Source organism: Sarcophilus harrisii, chromosome 4 (genome assembly GCF_902635505.1).
Source record: "Sarcophilus harrisii chromosome 4, mSarHar1.11, whole genome shotgun sequence".
NCBI lineage: Eukaryota > Metazoa > Chordata > Mammalia > Dasyuromorphia > Dasyuridae > Sarcophilus > Sarcophilus harrisii.
This window is the reverse complement of record NC_045429.1, coordinates 364069120-364085081: the sequence shown is the minus strand read 5'-3', so window position 1 is coordinate 364085081 and position 15962 is coordinate 364069120. Positions and strand designations below refer to the sequence as shown.

Here is a 15962-nt window from a genome sequence, read left to right as displayed (position 1 = left end):
TATTTTTGTTCACTCCAAAGGTCTCCCTTACTTCTTACTATACTTTTGACTCTAATGACTTTGTCAACATAATTCAGTCAGATATCTGACTCATCATCTGCCATCTAAATATACTCTAGTATCATTCCATTTTGTCAAGCTCCCATATTTCCCATTCATGAGCTCTTTTCCTAAACTTCATTTTGGAAATAAGCAGAGACCAAATAAACTTCATTCTCCTTTCAGCTGTGCCAGACTTGGACTTTGCCACCATGCCCCTTGCTCAGGTACTGATACCTGTCCTTTACCTCCTACTCACTAATGTTGTCTTCTCCAACTAGAATAAAAGTAGATTGAGAACAGAGAATGTCTTTCTTTTTCCTTAGCTTGCTCATCACTAGTAAACACTACCAAATGCTTGTTACTTGTCTACCTACTTGTCACTGTCTCTGGATTTTCTTCTTTTCATCCAATCTTCCACATAGTTGCCAAAGTGATATTTCTAAAACAGAAATCTAACTATATTACTTACCTGTCCTAGAAGCCCCAATGACTCCCAATTACTACCTCTATGATTAAATAGAAATTTTTTCTGTTTGGCCTTTAGAAATCTTTATAATCTTGTTTCTACCTACTTTTCTGCCTTATTTCAAATTATATGAGTCCACCACACCCTCTGCAGTCCACTCATTGGCCTTCTTTCTTTCCCCCCTTTACAACATACCACTTCTTGTCTGTATGTTTCTACTTACATGTACAACACAGTGTTTCCTTGATAGTGTAAGCACTCTGAGGGCAACTTTTGTATTTATTTGTATTTATCTCTGTATCTGTAGAATTTAGTACAATACCTGATACATATTAATAAGTGCTTATGAATTATGTAATACTGTGTATTGTGGTATTCCATGTCATGATGTAACTAGTGTGTAATCTTTGAACAATGACTTTGCATTTCCTCTGATACCCTACCTAATAATCTTGATACAATAAGCTCTTAATATACATAATTTTTGGAAAGAATCAGTGTCAATTTCCAACCTCTTCTTAAAAGAAAGTTCCCATTAACTATGCCCAAATGGCAATAAAACTGTGCATACCCTTTGGTCCAGCAGTGCCATTATAGCAGTTGGTATTCCAAGAAAATCATGAAGGAGAGAAAAAAGACCCACATGTGCAAAAATGCAGCACCTCTTTTTGTGGTTGCAAAGAATGTGGACACCCATTGGGGAATGGTTCAATGAGTTGTGGTATATGAAGGTAATGGAATATTATTGTTCTATAAAAAATGATGAACAAGCTGATTTTAGAAAGGTTTGGAAAAATTTACATGAACTGATGCTGAGTGAAACAAGCAGAACCAGGAATACATTGTACATTATAACAGCAAGAATGTACAATGACCAACTATGAAAGAGTTGATTTTTCTCAGTGGTTCAATGATCCAAAACAATCTCAATAGACTTTGGACAGAAAATGACTTCTGCATCCAGAAAAAGGAGACAGAATATAAATTAACACACACTATGTTCACTTTTTTTTCCTGTTTTTTTGTCGCCCATGGTTTTTCTCTTCCCAATATGATTCATAAAGAAATGTGTGTTAAAAAAAATAATTTTAAAAAAAGTTCCCCTTTCTATTGCTTCCTTAATCATTTGTTTTGAGGAAGAAAACTTTATTTTTTTATCAAAAATAGCAGACTGAATGTAAATATTCATGACTTTAACCTGATTAGCACATAATAAGTAGGCATCTAAGTTTCCACTTTTGAAGACACTTTTGAAATGCAAATTATAAATAGCAATAGTTTAGGGGCAGCTAGATGGCAGAGTGGATAGAGCACTAGCGCTGAAGTTAGGAAGAACGGAGTTCAAATCTGGTCTCAGACACTTAACACTTCCTAACTGTGTGTGACTTGGCATCAGTTCATGTAAATCTTCCCAGGCCTTTCTAAAGTCAGTTTGTTCATCATTTTTTATAGAACAATAATAATCTATTAACTTCATGATACCACAACTTATTCAGCAATTCCCCAATTGAAGGACATCTACTTATTTTCCAATTCTTTGCTAATACAAAAAGAGCTTAAGCATACTTTTATTAACCAATCCATTTCCCCAAGTTTATTGCCTAAGTATTTTTTAAAATTTATTCTCAACTTATAAGACACCAAATCATATAAGCATTTTTAAAAACAAAGTAAAATAGAAAGGATTGTACTAAAAATTGTGAAACTCTATCTGGCATATTTTTCTTTTTAAGCATATAAATTTCACATGTAACTTGGGGGGGGGGGGGCGGCACGCGCCAGTTGTACGCTAAATTTAGATTTAGTGCCGTTAAGCCACATTAAATGAATTTCACAATTCTCCTGCATCTGGAACTTTTGTCATCTTCCCCAACAGAATAAGCAAGTACTTTTCTTGGAATAGGTAATCTTTCACAAGACTTCCTTTATAGAAACTTGATTAATCAGTCGAGCATAAACACAATTCGTAAACTATCCCTCAGCTTCCCTCATAGCTATCCCTAGGGAAAATGATGACATCTACTCCCCAGTCCTTCTTATCTTAATCTATGGTTGTGACTAGTACATCAAACAACAATGATTAAGGATCTAGGACACCCAAGTTACTGATTTATATGACTAATATGTTTAATATAGTTGAAAACCATTCTTTAATGAATTCATGACATGCTTAATCACTTATGTTAATAATAGTAGATGACTTAGAGATCTCTAAAATCCTATGGAACAAATCCCTTCATCTACATATGTAAAATAGCTGTGATAATATTTATTAATTCAAATAATTACAGATCTGTAATCACTGATCAACAGCTTAAACAAATTAAAGTTGCTTCATGGCCCAATTTATTTCCAATTTGATTGGTGGTAGTAAAAGTTTTCCACTGCCTCCATAGTAAAGAGGACCATGCTAATAGAGAAATTTAAGGGCTAAATACTTTATGGAAAGGCCCTGCCCATCAATTCAAGGTTGCTCAATATCACACTGTAACATCATTGAGTAACTCCTATTTGGCGTAGGAAAGCATTACACCATCTGGTAAGGGAGGTGGCTTAGAAGACCTTTAAGTTCCCCTTGAAGCTGATTATAAACTTTTTGCAAACATTTTAGTTAGCTACAAATACATGAAGCCCTGATGAACTCACCAGTGAATATATGTCTGTGAATCTTGTCAATAAACTATTAACTGTCTACTATGTAATAGCACTGTGCTAAGTGCTGAAGTTAGAAATAGTCCTGCCCCGCCAAAAGGCAGTCTTTGTCTTGAAGTTTGCAAACTAATGGGGGAAGACAATATACAAAGGGAGGCTGAAAAGGAGGTAGGGAGAAAGTATCTACAACAGAAACAGGATGGCAGCACAGGTGCTCTCCTTAACGAAGGTTTTAGGAGGAGCTCTTAGGTCTGCCCTTTAGCTCCCACTTGGAAAGGCAGAAGTTTCTGGTCAGGGGTGGGTACCAGGGGACTTGCTGGATAATGAGGTTCTGGATGAGATCCAAAGGAGCACAAAGGGGCATCCTCCCTAATCACTACAACAAGATTATAAATTCATTAAAGTCAGGGACCATGTTTTACACTTCATATAGTAGGCGCTCAATAAACATCTGTTGTTTGATAACACCCAACTTTCCTGTCTACTCCCTATTTAAACTCTTACAGGATTTCTTGTTTTTCAAGAATCTGTTTTAACTGGATGCTTGTTAACAATACAAAAAACCCTTCTGCCTTGCAAGGCTTCCTGTTCATATGACCTATAATTTAGGCTAATATTCTAAGTACTATTTATCTACATATATTATGGGTTAAGCAGGCTTTTGCGTGTGCTGCCCTGGAAATGCAGCTACCATTTAAAATACTTGATCTAGGCTACTCAAGATAAATGAACAAGAATAGTAATTGATTCTACTGTATGTATATGGCACTTTCACAAAAACTGACCATGAGTTAGAGCATAAACACATTACAAATGAATGCAGAAAAGTAAAAATTTTAAATGCATCTTTCACAGACCATAATGCAATAAAATTATATTCCATAAAAGAATCTTTGAGGCAAAGACTTAAAATTGATTGGAAATTTTCACAATCAATTAATTCTAAAGAACAGGTAGAAAGAAATCATAAAAGAGAGAAAAGAACCCACGTGTGCAAAAATGTTGGTAGCAGTTCTTTTTGTAGTGGCAAGAAACTAGAAATTAAGTGGATGCCCATCCACTTGGGGATCCAGTTGGGGAATAGATAAATAAGTTATGGTATAGGAATATTGTAGATTATTGTTCTATAAGAAATGATGAGCAGGCTGATTTCAGAAAAGTCTAAATTTACATGTACTGACGATGAATGAAGTGAACAGAACCAAGAGAACATTGTACATAATAACAAAATTATGTGATGATCAAATCCCAATAGACTTGAGATAAAAAAGGTCATCTGCATCCAGAGAGCAATTATGGAGACTGAATGTGAATCAAAGCACGTTATTTTACCTTCTTTTTTTGGTTTATTTGTTGGTTTTTTTTTTCCCCTTTTGGTCTGATTTTTCTTGCACAACATGACAAATATATAAATATGTTTAAAAGGATTATATATATTTAAGGGAGGGAGGGAGAAAAATAAGACCACAAACTCTTACAAAAATGAATGTTGAAAACTATCTTTACATGTATTTGGAAAAATAAAGTACTATTGAGAAGAATAAAATAAATAAAGATAAGGTGGGCCAATCATAATCATAAAAACAATCAATCATTTTATTAAGATAATGATATCAATGAGACTACACACCAAATTTTTAGGATGCAACCAAAGCAGTTTCTTACACTTCACCTAGAGACAAGAGAACTCAACAGATGGGGGTAGGGGTGAGGTTAAAAGAGACATAGATGGATACAGAAGCACAGAGAGAGCAAAGATCAACGATATAGGCAGACAACTAAAAAACACTGGAAAATGACAAATATCAAAATAGAAATTACAAAAATCAAAGAACAAAATTGAGCCCAAAAAATCTACTGAAAAAAGCTGGTTTTAAAAAACCCAACCCAATCAATAGAACAGAATATTATTGCCAGGGAAAAGTACATTTCAAATGCAATCCTCAAAGGGCACTGCATTCCAATCAATGCAAAAAACAAACCTGATTTCACAAAAGTATCAGGGAAACAATCTTCTCCTTTCCCCAAGTAAGTAGCTTAAACTTCCTGAGATTCAGTTTTCTCCTCTGTGAAATGAGGGAACTGGATAAGATGACCTCTAATTCCCCTTCCAGTTCTAAATCTATGGCAGTATTAGTTAATAATTAGGCTTGCTCTATCTATTCAGACTTTTTGTAACAAGGGAGAATTCTATGAGTGAGCCTATACAAATAAGTTACATAACAAACTTTTGGAATCAATCCATTTTTAGCTGGGGCAGTCTTCATTACAATTAGTGAACTGATGGGGAGTAGGTCAAAGATCAAACTGAAGTATGAAAAATTGGTAGGATTTCAGTAGAGTACAAGAGATGACTTATACAGAAAGTTCTTATACTTCAGTCACTTAAAGAATGAGTATACTGTGGGTCTGGGGTAATCCTTAAAAAGGCTGTTTTTATCTAGCAACACATGTTATGGATAGGGAGCCAGCTTTGAAGCTGGGAGGACCTAGTTTTAAATCTCACCTCTGCTCTATTCATTTTAAAGATGAACAAACTGATACCCAAAGAGAGAGATGAAGTAATTTGTTCTAGGAACTTGGTGATAGGATTGGGTTGAAGCCCAGGAGCCTGAGCCTGAAACCAGCATTTTTACTGGAAAATATCCTCTGAATATTGTACCTGAGATTAGGACAGAAACCAAGGTCGGTGTTACTTAGGTTACTACAAGGGACCTCTGGATCATTAGTATGCAGTTTGAAGAGAGTTTGGAATACACTGGTGGGTGAGGTAGGGGGGTATATAGGCACATACAGACAGATGCGCATGCGCACACACATGCACGCACTTTTAGAAGAAAATAAGGTCTATAAGCCTGTTTATAATTTGGCTACTGCCTGTGTGGCAGATATTACAGTCAAAAATCCTTAGCTTAGTATCTAAAGGTAGAAAAGTAAGTGTTAGTCAAAGATTAACTATATTTATATATTTCTGTTGATGACATGTTAGTCTATCCTATCTCAATTATGATTATGGGACTCCTGAAAGGCAGCAAACAAGGTCTATTTTTTAATATGTAACATAAGCAACTAAAATGTTATTATACATTCTCATTACCCCCAAATCACTGATCACTCTTCTGGTTTTAAAATAATCTCTAATCTAAGAATTAGCACATTAATTTGTTTGTTCATGTTGCCTTATAAATGTCTTTTTAAACTAAATATTCCATTTTCCCAACACATACATACATACACACACACACACACACACACACACACACACACAGATGTACATAACCAAAGACATAAATGAATGAATGGAAAGTTTCTGTTAGAGTGTCAGGCAGGCTAACTGACTTCAATAATACTTAAAAAGAACCTAGTATGTGAATAGGACAAAGATCAGAAATAAACCAGCAAGTATTTACGAAACATCTACATGGAGTATGGACTGAAGGTGGGAAAGGCTGGGAGACCAATTAGATTATTCTAAATAATCTAGATGATAAATGAGAAGAGACCTGGGAGGTGAAGACAGGAGTAAAGGAGAGAAAGACAGATATGAGAGATACCTGTAAGTATTATTAGTAGACTTGAAACTGACTATTAAGGTCAGACTATAGTGTCAAGGATGATTCACAGGTTGCAAATCTAGTGATCAGAAGATGGTGCCATGATACAAAAAGAAAGGTCAAGGGAAGGAGTAGCCTTGGAAGAAAGATAAGTTTGGTTTGGGGTATCTGAGTTCAAGATACTCATAGATGATACAAGCTACCAAACAGACCCAATTGGAGAAGGGAGACTTGACTGCCTGGAACTGATGAGAGATATTACTTGAATCCATGAGAGTTAATGTGATGATCAAGACAGAGTTATATAAAGAATGACCCAGGGCAGAGACCTGGAATTCCTCCATAATAAGGGGCAGGATAATAATCTTGTAGAGGAAATTGAAGAGTGCATCGACATGTAGCAGGAAAATTAAGAGAGATCAGTGTTGTGAGAATTCAGGAAGGACAAAATAGGTGACATTGTCAATTGTGCAAGAGGAATCAACAAAGACTTAAAGAGATCAGTGATACTCTTGGAAAGAGTGGGGACAAGATAAAAACAAAAGTCAGATTGTCAGAAGTTGAGAAAATGAAAGCAAAGAACACAGACATCTTTTTTTTTTTTTTTAAAGAATTTGGCTATGATGCAAAAATCTTAAATAAAACAATTAGCAAAGAGATTGCAGCAAAGTTATCCCCAAGATAATAAAGGATCTATACCAGAAATGCAGGACTGGTTCAATATTAGGAAAACTATTAGCATACTTGACTATATCAACAACCAACTAAAAAGAAATCATCTGATTACCTCAATAGATGCAAAAAAAGCATTTGACAAAATTCAACACCCATTCCTATTAAAACACTAGAGAATATAGAAATAAATGGAGTTTTCCTTAAAAAGATCAATAGCATCTATTTAAAGCCATCAGAAAGCATCAGATGTAATGGGGATAAACTACAACTATTCCCAATAAGATCTGGGGTGAAACAAGGTTGCCTTACTATCACCATTACTACTGAATATTGTATTAAAAATGTTAGCTCTGGCAATAAGAGAAGAAAAAAGATTAAAGGAATTAGAATAGGTAAGGAGGAAACCAAATTATCACTCTTCGCAGATGATGTGGTGGTATACTTAGGGAATCAACTAAAAAACTGCTAGAAACAACTCACAACTTTTACAAAGTTGCAGGATACAAAATAAATCCACATAAATCATCAGCATTTTTTTATATATTGCCAACAAAGTCCAGCAACAAGAGATAACAAAGAGAAATTTCATTTAAAATAACTATAGATAATATAAAATATTTGGAAGTCTACCTGCTAAGGCAAAGTCAAGAATTATATGAACACAATTACAAAGCACTTTCCACACAAATAATCTCTTGGAAAAGTATCAAGTGCTCATGGATAGGCTGAGCTAATATAATAAAAATGACAATACTACCTAAATTAATCTATTTATTCAATCCCAGCAATCAAGCTCCCAAGAAATTGCTTCAAAGAGCTAGAAAAAAATAATAATAAAATTCATCTGGAAGAACAAAAGGTCAAAAATTTCAAAGGAATTAATGAAACAAAATATAAATGAAGGCCTAGTTGTACCAGACTTAAAACTATATTATAAAGCAGCAGTTATCAAAACCATTTGGTACTGGCTAAGAAATAGAATAGTCGATCCGTGAAGTAGATAACTAAGTTCACGGAACAAAATAGTCAATGATTATAGTAATCTAGTGTTTGACAAACCCAAAGCCTCCAGCTTTTGGGATATGAACTGATGGAAACTGATGGGAAAATTGCAAATTAATATGGCAGAAACTAGGCATTGACTCACACATAACACCCCATAGCAAGATCAGATCAAAATGGGTTCATGATTTAGACTCTAAGAATATCATAAGCAAATTAGAAGAACAAAGGATAATTTACCTCTCAGATTTGTTTAAAAGGAAGGAATTTGTGGCCAAAGAAGAATTTGAGTACATTATGAAATGCAAAATGGATAATTGTAATTATATTAAAAAGTTTTTCTACAAACAAAACCAATTCAAACAAAATTACAAGGGAAGCAATAAACTGAAAAAAATTTTTTACACTCAAGGATTCTGATAAAGCCCTCATTAAAATATATAGAGAATTGACTCAAATTTATAAGAATTCAAGCCATTCTCCAATGATCATAGGATGTGAACAGGCAATTTTCAGATGTAGAAATTAAAACCACTTCTAGTCATATGAAAAGGTTCTCCAAATCACTACTGATCAGAGAAATGCAAATTAAGATAATTCTGAGATACCACTGCACACCTTTCAGATTGACTAAGATGACAGGAAAAGATAATGACGAATGTGGGAGGGGATGTGGGACAACTGGGACCCTGAGCCATTGTAGGTGGAACTGTGAACGGATCCAACCATTGTAGAGAGCCATGTGGAACTATGTTCAAAAAGTTATCCCAACTGAGCTTACCCTTTGACCCAGCAATGTTTCTACTGGAATTATATCCCAAAGAGATAGATCTTAAGGGAGGGAAAGGGACCCACATGTGCAAAAATGTTTCTGGCAGTTCTTCTGGTAGTGGCAAGACACTGGAAACTGAGTAGTTGCCCATCAATTGGAGAATGGCTGAATAAATTATGGGATATTAATGGTACGGAATATTATTGTTCTATAAGAAACGACCAGAAGGATGATTCCAGAGAGGCCTAGAGAGAGACTTACATGAACTGATGCTAAGTGAAGTGAGCTGAACCCGGAGTTCATTGTACATAGTAACATCAACATTATACGATGATCAAGTCTAATGGACATGGCTCTCATCAACAATGAGGTGATTCAGAACAGTTTCAATGGTCTCATGATGAAGAAAGCCATCTACACCCAGAGAGAGGATAATGGGAACTGAATGTAGACCAAAACATAGTATTTTCACTCTTTTTTGTCATTGTCTATTTGCATTTTGTTTTCTTTCTCATTTTTTTCCTTTTTTGATCTGATTTTTCTTGTGCAGCATGTTTGTGGAAATATGTGTAGAGGAACTGAAAATGTTTAACATGTACTAGATCACTTGTTGACTGGAGGAGGGGATGAGAGGAAGGAAAGAAAAAAATTAGAACACAGGGTTTTGTAGTGGCGAATGTCAAAAATTATTCAATCCAATCCAATCCAAAAATAAAAAGGTTTAGTTAAAAAAAAAAAAAAAAAAAGCAATAAAGATACAAAGAGATGAAAAAATAATAATTTGGCTGTGAGGAAGATTGAATATACTTGTAGACATCAGGAAAGAAATCAGAAAATAAAGAGATGAAAAATTAAATAAAGATGAGGGTCAAAATTAGGGATCATAGAAGCCAGAAAAAAGATGGGGGATTGGTGACATTGGCAAGAGCCACCTCTTCCTATAAAGCTGAGCAAAGAAAAAAAAGATGTTAAAAATTAACTCAGAACTACAAATTCTTCTAGCTTTGCCAACACATTTATTAATTGTGTATAGAAGGGAAGAACTGGAACATAAACTTACAAGCATATCTTAGAACCATGTTCTTTCCAACCAAGTGAAGTACATTTGATCAATTTACAAGGTTGAGAAAACAATGAATAAATTGGGGGAGGTGGAGTTTATAGACAAAAAGCTTGTACAATGCTATGCTTGTACAAGGAAGAATAAAGTTAGGAGACTGGAAAAGGTTTGGTTAAAAGGACAGTGACTGATCCATTCAATCCTGGAATTGGAACAATACAGAAAAGAAGTATTAGAAACGAAGTCCCAGCTTTCTATGGCCCTACCTAGGGGCAGCATTCTTTTCCCACAGAAACACATTTTCCCACAGTTTCTTCAAGTTAACAACTCTTATTCTATCCACAATTCTCTGATGCTAAACTCTCCAGAAGCACAGTAAAATAAGAGATCTGGAGTGTTGATTCCACAGGTGATATCTGGGGGGAAAAAAAGTACTAGCTAAATCTGTGAGAGCCTCCTCTGAGATAACATAACATAAATCTGTATTGAATCCAGATAGCAGAATTGTATGCTTTCCTCCAATGGGCTTTTAATAGCATTTATCGATGAACAGAATATGCAAATGATGGGAAATAGTGTATAGTTGAAATTAGAAAAGAGAGCAACAGGATAAGGAGGCAAGGGACTTGGGAAGAGAATAAGCGTAAAGCTGAATCTAAAACTATAATCAAGATTTTGAAGGGGATGAAAATAATGTTAGAAGTGATGGCTTAGAAAATCAGACAAAGTTGGACTAGACTGAAGGTTACAGTGAAGTCAAAGAATAGGTTTAAAAGAGGTGAGACTGAAGGAGAGATAGAAGGTTAAGAGGTTGTGGTCAAATAAGGAATTTTAGAGTTATGGATGGGAGAAATGGTATAAACATAGAAGAAATCCAAAAGTCATGAAATGATGACATCAATGATAGGATCATTCCCAAGGGCGGTTAGAACAGAGTGAAAGTACCAATCATAGGATTTGAGGAGGCTGATTACCAGAGAGGCACTATATTGGAGAGTACATCAATACGTAAATTCAAGTAGAAAAATAAGTATACGGTTAAGAATGGAGGTGAACTTGAAGTCTGTGAAAACTCAACTGCAAATTTAAAAAAAAGAAAGGTTTTCAAGCTATCTTTGGGACAAAAGGAACAAACAACAATTGACTGGTTGCTTTAGTTAGGGCAAGTGTAATGCAGATAACTGAAGGTCACATTTACATGGGCTATTTTACACTTAGAATCAATGTCAGAATTTTTGCTACCAAATCTAATAATGCTCTTTCCAAAATGCCATTGAAAAGCATGATCTGCAAGCTACAAAAAGTGTGAAGAAAGTGTGAGTGTGTGTGAGAGATAGAAAAATGTGCGAGAGGACACTGAGACACAGTGTATGTGTGTGAGAGACAAAGCATGAGTGTGTGTGAGACTAACAGAAAGTGAATGTGTGAGAGAGAGACTACAATGTATGTGTGTGAGAGACAAAAGTGTGAATGTGTGTGAGACAAAGTGTGTGGGATAGAGAAAGTGTAAGTGTGTGTGAGAAGACACAGTATGAAAGAGTGTGTGTGAGAGACAAAGCGTGAATGTGTGACAGTCTCACACACATTTTTCTGCCTCTTACACACGCTCACTTTGTCACACACACTCATGCTTTGTCTCTCTCACACACATACACTGTGTCTCTCACACATTTTTCTGTCTTACACTTTGTCATACACACTTTATCTCACATACACTCATGCTTTGTCTCTGTCTCTCTCACACACATTCACACTTTCTGTCACACACATGCTCTGTTTCTGTCTCTGACATACACATACACATGCACTTTGTGTCTCTGTCACAATCTTACTCTCTAAAATAAAAGCCTGTAGATAGGATCCACTCCTGAGTGTTTTTTTTCCTACCAGAAGCCTCATTATCCCTTCCCTCTCCCATTTCTCACGCTGGAAGTAGAGACTCTTTTCTCCTGTAGCCTCTTCCTGTTTGGCTGGTTCTCCTGGAACTTCCACTTTATGGAAACTAACCAGACCAGCCACATCTTCATTCTTTTCCAGATATAACTTCGTGACTGTTTGGACTTTCTCTGCCAGGTAGCACCAGCTTGGGGACTATCCCTTCACTTTCTCCCAGTCTTTCAGTTTTCTCTTATGTGTTGTCTCACCTTATTAAAATGTAAGCTTCAAGAGGATTCTGGGAAGATGGCAGAATAGGTCATAAAATCCCAAACTCGCTAGATTTCCTCCATAAGCAAGATAAAATAGTACTTCAGGGTGAACACTGAGTCGTAAAAACAAACCAGAGTTGGGGCAGAACAGTGGTCCTCCTGGGAAAACTGGAGCATATAGAGAGAAGGATTACAGGATGGAGATTTGGTTCTTGTGAAGTACAAAGCGGGTGGGGGGGGAGGGGGGCGGGGGAAGGGAAGAAGAGGGAAAGAAGGAGAGAAGAAAGGGATGTGTGAAAGAGGGAGGGAACTTCTGCTTGATAAGGCATGTCAGGTGCAGAGACATGACCCTGGGCAAAAAAAAAAAAAAAAAAAAAAAAAAAAAAATCAACCCATTCCAGTTGAGCTCAGAAGCAGCAGGGCAGGGACACCATTGGTTATGGACACTTATAGGAGGGCAGACTTCTTGGTTTAGGTTCCAAGCAAGAGGGGAGAACTGAAGGAAGTCAGAGACACCATCCCCCAAAGTCCAGGATTAGAGCTGATTACAATAACATATAAATAATTTTAAGTGAACAGGTAAAGTGTTAGAATAAGAGGGGAAATGTAGAAACAGAAAAACAATCCATCAATTACCACCTGAAAAAGATACTATAAGGAAAACCTCCAGGAATATCATGGCCAAATTACAAAACCTCCAGGCCAAGGATAAAATATTATGAGCAACAAGAGGTTTAGTAAGGCTGAAAGGGCTATTATGGTAGCTACTGCAATGTTACCATTGGTGATAAGTTCTTTCAGGATAAGTCATTTGGGCATAAAACCGTTAAGAGATGGCAGACCCCCTAGGAACAGGAGTGTAAGGATGATGATGGTTGTTGGTGTTGATTTGTTTCACAGGCCTCCCAGGGATTTGATTTTGGTGATGTTTGAGAAGTTGAGGGTTAGAAATGTGGTTAGGGTAGCTATGATATAGATAGTAAGGTTTGGGATAGTTATGGTAGGATTGATGTAAACAATAATTGCTATTCAGCCCATGTGGGCGATGGATGAGTAGGCTAGGATTTTTCATAGGTGGGTTTGGTTAAATCTTCCTCATCCACCTAGGATAGTAGATAAAATTGCAAGGGTGATGAGGATGCTTATATTCAGGCACGGGGCAATTTGGTAGATGATGGATGTTGGGGCAATTTTTTGTCATGTTAGAAGAATTATTCCGGTTAGGAGTGGGATTCCTTGTGTTACTTCAGGCACTCAGAAGTGGAAAGGGGCGAGGACTAGTTTAATTGAGAGGGCCAGTATTATTGAGATAGAGGCTCATTAGTCAGAGAGTTGAAATAGTGTCCATTGGTTCACTGATCATGCGTTGCAAATGATGGCAAATATTATTATCATGGAGGCGGTGGCTTGAGTGAGGAAGTATTTTGAGGCAGCTTCTGTGGCACGTGGGATGTTTGGGGCGGTTATTATGGTGATGATAGCTAGTGTGTTGATTTCTAAGCCTATTCAAGCTGTAAATCAGTGATTGCTAAACAAGGTGAGGCATGTGCTGATAAGGAGGCTTAGTGTTAAAATGATGAGTATGTAGGGGGACATTAGTATGGGAAGGGTGGCTATATTAAAAGACCGCAGGTCTTGGAAAACAATATATAAAAAGAGTAAAAGATCTGGATTTGTGGCAAAAAAAATCATTCAGCAAAATTAAGCAAAATACTGAACAGAAAAAATAAGTGGACATTCAGTGAATTGCCAGACTTTTAGTTTTGTTGTAAAAAAAAAACCTGGACTTAATAGAAATTTTGATGTATAACATTCAAGAGAAATATATAGTAAAAGATTAAAATTATAAGGGACTCAAAAAGGACAAACTTTTTTTTTTAATATGCAGAAATATAAACTGCATGTCTAAGACTGTCATTAAAAATTGGGGAGTTCAAAAGAAAGATTATGATAGAGTTGAGTATGATGTGATTCTAAAAAGCAAAACCATGTCAAAATGGTAAAAAGAATAATTATCTTATGCAAATGAGATACAAGAGAAAGAGCTGATCTCGAGGAATTAAATAGGGAAAGAGGACTGGTAGTTCTGGAACCCTATTCTTATTGAAAATGAATTAAAGAGGGAACTCTCTCTCTCTCTCTATTTGTAAATATATATGTGTGTGTGTGTGTGTGCGTGTGTGTGTGTGTAATGGGAGGAAGGTGAGGAAAGGATTATTAGAGGGAATCCTATTCACATCAGATCTAAGTAAAAGAGAAAACAACATACATTTAAATGGAAAGGAGTAAGAGGTGCATAAAGGATGATATCATAAACAAATCAGAAGAACAAGGAATAATTTACCTCTCAGATCCTTTGGAGAAGGAAGGCATTTATGACCAAAGGAAAACTAGAGAACATCATGAAAGGAAAATGGACAACTTTGATTACATTAAATTAAAAAGTTTTTGCACAAAAAAATGTTTGTGGCAGCCCTTTTTGTAGTGGCAAGAAACTGGAAACTAAGTGGATGCCCATCAGCTGTAGAATGGCTGAGTAAGTTATAGTATATGAATGTTATAAAATATTATTGTTCTATTAAAAAAAAACCCATCAGCAGGATGATTTCAGAGGCCTGGAGAGACTTACATGAACTGATGAAATAAACAGAAGCAGGAGATCACTGTACATGGCAACAACAAGATTACATGATGATCAATTCTGATGGATGTGGCTATTTCCAACAATGACATGATTCAGATCAGTTCCAATAATCTTGTGATGAAGAGAGCCATCTATATCCAAATAGAGGACTGTGGGAACTAAATGTGGATCACAACATAGTTTTTTCACTCTTTCTGTTGTTGTTTGCTTGCATTTTGTTTTGTTTCTTTTTCCTTCTTGATCTGATTTTTCTTGTGCAGCAAGATAATCGTATAAATATGTATACATATATTGGATTTAATATATATTTTAACATATATTAGATTACCTGCCATGGGGGAAGAAAGGGAAAAGTTGAAACACAAGGTTTTGCAAAGGTCAGTGTTGAAAAATTAACCACACATATTTTGTAAATAAAAAGCTTTAATTAAAAAAAAAAAAAAAAAGAAAGAAAGAAAGAAAAGAAAAAAAAAGTTTTTGCACAAACAAAACCAACAGAAACAAGATTAAAAGTCACAAGTACAAACCTGGTAAAAAATTTTTACAGCCAGAATTTCTGATAATTTCTAAAATATATAAAGAACTGTGTCAAATTTATAAGAATACACATTATTCCCTAACTAATAAATGATCAATGAATATGAACAAATTTCAGATGATGAAATTAAAGCAATTTATAATTATATGAAAAAAAGTCCTAAATCACTATTGATTAGAGAAATGCAAATTAAAACTCAGCAGTACTCACACCTCTGAGACTGGCTAAGATGACAGGAAAAGATAATGACAGATGTTGGAGGGAATATGGGAAAACTGGGACATTAATACATTGTTGTTGGAGTTCTGAAATGAGCCAACCATTCTAGAGAACAATCTGGAACAATGCCCAAAGGGCTATAAAACTGTGCATGCCGTTTGACCTGGTAGTGCCAAGGAAACCATAAAGGA

The 15962-nt window shown here is 35.7% G+C and overlaps 1 protein-coding gene across 1 annotated transcript in view; it reads right to left on the bottom strand.

Annotated features, from left to right (window-relative positions):
• The window catches only part of C4H1orf131 (chromosome 4 C1orf131 homolog), a 37288-nt gene that overhangs the window by 6366 nt on the left and 14960 nt on the right, over positions 1–15962 (bottom strand). The gene's annotated exons all lie outside the window — the stretch shown is intronic.